General features: G+C 44.9%; 2 non-coding genes across 2 annotated transcripts; one reads left to right on the forward strand and one right to left on the reverse strand.

Moving 5' to 3' along the window:
• Nucleotides 1–862: 862 nt before the first annotated feature.
• Nucleotides 863–944, reverse strand: trnas-uga (transfer RNA serine (anticodon UGA)). Its single transcript has one exon. It is a non-coding gene; the product is annotated as a tRNA-Ser (tRNA).
• A 1,948-nt stretch (nt 945–2,892) lies between these two features.
• trnat-agu (transfer RNA threonine (anticodon AGU)) lies at nt 2,893–2,966 on the forward strand. The gene has a single exon. It is a non-coding gene; the product is annotated as a tRNA-Thr (tRNA).
• Nucleotides 2,967–3,907: the final 941 nt, after the last annotated feature.

A 3,907-nucleotide genomic window follows, 5' to 3' on the forward strand; every position in this document is an offset into this window, starting at 1 on the left:
CTCTCCTTTACTTTCCCCCTTCCATTTCATTATAATTTTCCTGCGGTATTTCCTCAATCTAACATTCACTTTCAGCCACTTAAACTGCTAAGTGTGCTCTGCTACCACCACTCTTCCTGGGCCACATGTCCTATACGCCCCAATCTGAGTTGGTGCTTTGAAACCTGTCGATACATTTCGACCTGCGGGACCTCCCGACAGTCAAGCTCTGCGAAAGCAGAACCGGCCTTCGGAACCAATGCAGCCCGATTCAGAAAATTCCTTGGGAAATGAAGCTTCAAACTTTTCAACCAAATCGTTTTATTGACATAATAATACAAGTTTTACAGAGAGAGACTTGTACAACCTCAGTGGTGCAGCTCAAAACTCAGAATGTTCAATTCTTCTGCTTCGGGAGAGGGAGAGATGAATTATGAGTTGGTGTCCTCTTTGTTTTTTTTCTGGTCAGTCTTCCAGATCTCCACTCCGTTTGTCTGTCTCCTGGCCTGTCTCCTGGAATGTGTTCTGCTTTTCACTTTAGAATGGCTGCTCTTGTAACATTGCTGCTGACAGAAACATGCCTTCCAGTGACTTTCCATTCTCTCTCTCCCATGGTTACACAGACTGATGCTGCCGGACAGCAGCGAGTGTATGGGAAGGTACCTCAGAGACTGTCGAGGCCTCCTTATCTGGAGCTTCCAGACAATCTGCAGATAACTTTTGGAATTCGGTCAGCAAACCTTCTTGAAGTAAGTGATCCAGTTGTCTCGGCAATCCTTTAGTTTCCTTAAAACCGGCATTGAAAATTCCAAAATCCTCCAAGAGGGAGCAGATTGAAGAAAATAAATTATTTGAAGTAGTTAATTATCATAATGAGAGAGCCCGCTGCGAGCAGGGCTCGAACCTGCGCGGGGAAACCCCATTGGATTTCAAGTCCAACGCCTTAACCGCTCGGCCATCGCAGCCGCGAAAATGTCGGCTCCAAGATATTAAATTCTCAAATCGCTGACCCTGTTTATTGTTGGCGATGACGGTTTCGTGATATTTAATTTGCTGCAAATTCAGCAAGTCCAGAAGAATCGCAGCGATCATTACAATAAAAGAAAACTTCCGATATTTAACGGTATGTAAGATGTTGAGAACAGTATGGAATATTCTGCAGGGTAATGAAAATAAACAGCAGAAACATTGTGTTCTGCTCCCACATGACACAGATCAGCCACAGCCTCTGCTCCCTGCCCGCCGGCTGCAGAAACCTTGTCTCCAGATTACAAACTGATTCTAGGTCGGAGATAAATATTCAGGGTAGAGCCTAAACGCAGCGGGTGGGATCAAATAATAAAGCAGTTATTTTAGACCAGAGACAGCGATAAATGTCCTATATTGCTCCCATGCATCAATTTGTGAATCTGACATTAAATGGGTTTAAATACAGTGGGGGGATTTAAAGTAGATTCGGGGTCAATAGTTTCCAAGTTGATCTTTCCTGTGTCTCTCTTGCCTCTCTGCCCCCTTCCTCCCACAGGCTGCCGGTTTTTAAACCTTGTTTCAAATCTGCTGCTTGCTGGACCAGTGCATTCCACAGTCTCACAACCCTTTCTACAAATATCCTTTCAGTGCTTGACTTCTCTGCTTATTAGTTATGAATCACCTTGAGGTGCAATGGTGTGGATTGTGACGTCAGGTTAAAAGGCAGGCTATTGGAAACACGTTGGAGTCACAGTTTCTTTTGCACAGAATTGAAACTGAAACTTTTAAGCTGGAATATTGTATTTGCTGCATCACAGTAAACAATATCGTGGTATAACTGTTGGCTTATTTGTTCCCCAGTGTCAGAGGAAGAGTTGTCTGATCCCCCCATTTATTTCATACTAGCTGGGGAGCCCGGCGTTGCCGGGGCTGTTTTGGGGCAGGCGGTTTAAATCGAGTGCCAGGCTTTGGGGCCTTGTCTGTGTCCCTTTGTGAATCTGGTGCTGGGCAACATTTTAAATCGAGTGGCAGGCTTTAGGGCCCTGTGTGTGTCCCTGTCTGTCTACCTTTTAAAAGCTTGCAAAATGAAAGTGAAACTACTTATGGCTTTGGGGCCCTGTCTGTGTCCCTTTGTGAATCTGGTGCTGGGCAACATTTTAAATCGAGTGGCAGGCTTAGGGCCCTGTCTGTGTCCCTGTATGTCTACCTTTTAAAAGGTTGAAAAATGAAAGTGAAAGTACTTATAAAACGTTTTTGGTAAATCTTATGTTATTTTTAAAACAGATACTAACTTTGAAAGTCGTTATAGCTGGAAGCTGAAGTCATTTGAGCTGGAAGCTTCGTGAAAGAATGGCTGCCACATCCCCGAGATGAAAACGAATAGTCCCGTCCACACACACACCGATTGGCCAACCATCAGGGGACCGTACTGTAGGATTGGTCAATCGTGACGGAACAGGATTGGTGGAACCTTGATGTCAGTCAATCAATGCTAGCAGATAATGAGTTTAATTTTGAAGGTTTTTTGCTGCAGGTTTTTTGCATAAGGCGCGAACACTTTTCGTCCGACTGAAAAGTAAATACGCTTAACACCGTCTCTGAAGCGTAAGCTTTCTTTGGAGGTAACGCGCGCGTAGGTACGCCCTGTAACTTTCGAGCGCATAGCCCGACAGACGCACAGGCGATGACAGAATGACAGACAGAATGACAGATAGAAGTACCGATTTATATATATAGATAAGACACAAACATAGGGTAATCATTCAGAATCACCTCACAGATTGACACTGAGATAAATTAAGCGGGAGATACAGAGAGCAATGGGACATATGGCGGAATGGACAAGAGAGCTGGAGAAATAAGAAACGGCCTGAGAGTCCAGAAGACAGTGACCGCAAGCTGATAGACATCAGTGAGTGCGGGCGAGAAATTGTGCCAGTATTCGGTCCCGTGGCTTAGCTGGTCAAAGCGTCTGTCTAGTAAACAGGAGATCCTGGGTTCGATTCCCAGCGGGGCCTATTTTTATAGAATCTCCAGGGGTGAGTTTCTTCTCGTGTGAAAAGGCTACAATTCTTTTAAATGTAACTGTGCCTGCACCAGTTCCCATTCTGGATGAAGGCTCCAGTGGCTGCGAGGCCTCCGTTGAATTTCACCGCTTCTGTATTTCTGGCGGTGCTGATTTTGGACTCTTCATCAAAAATCCATGTTTCCTAAGCAGTGCCATGCGATACTTTGCAGAGCTCCAGTTGTTGATGTGTGGCGCCGTGCTCGTATAGTGATTAATAATCTGCATTCTGACCGCAGCAACTTCGGCTCCAAACCGAAACATAACGCAGACTTTTCTTCCTTCCACAATCAATAGCTCTCCTTTACTTTCCCCCTTCAATTTCATTATAATTTTCCTGCGGTATTTCCTTAATCTAACATTCACTTTCAGCCACTTAAACGGCTAAGTGTGCTCTGCTACCACCACTCTTCCTGGGCCACATGTCCCATACGCCCCAATCTGAGTTGGTGCTTTGAAACCAGTCGATACATTTAGACCTGCGGGAACTCCCGACAGTCAAGCTCTGCGAAAGCAGAGCCGGCCTTCGGAACCAATGCAGCCCGATTCAGAAAATTCCTTGGGAAATGAAGCTTCAAACTTTTCAAACAAATCGTTTTATTGACATAATAATACAAGTTTTACAGAGAGAGACTTGTACAACCTCAGTGGTGCAACTCAAAACTCAGAATGTTCAATTCTTCTGCTTCGGGAGAGGGAGAGATGAATTATGAGTTGGTGTCCTCCTTGTTTTTTTTCTGGTCAGTCTTCCAGATCTCCACTCCGTTTGTCTGTCTCCTGGCCTGTCTCCTGGAATGTGTTCTGCTTTTCACTTTAGAATGGCTGCTCTTGTAACATTGCTGCTGACAGAAACAAGCCTTCCAGTGACTTTCCATTCTCTCTCTCCCACGGTTA

The sequence above is a fragment of the Somniosus microcephalus genome, unplaced genomic scaffold (genome assembly GCF_052327205.1).
Source record: "Somniosus microcephalus isolate GS21.2 unplaced genomic scaffold, FLI_Smic_1.0 unresolved_chr1, whole genome shotgun sequence".
NCBI lineage: Eukaryota > Metazoa > Chordata > Chondrichthyes > Squaliformes > Somniosidae > Somniosus > Somniosus microcephalus.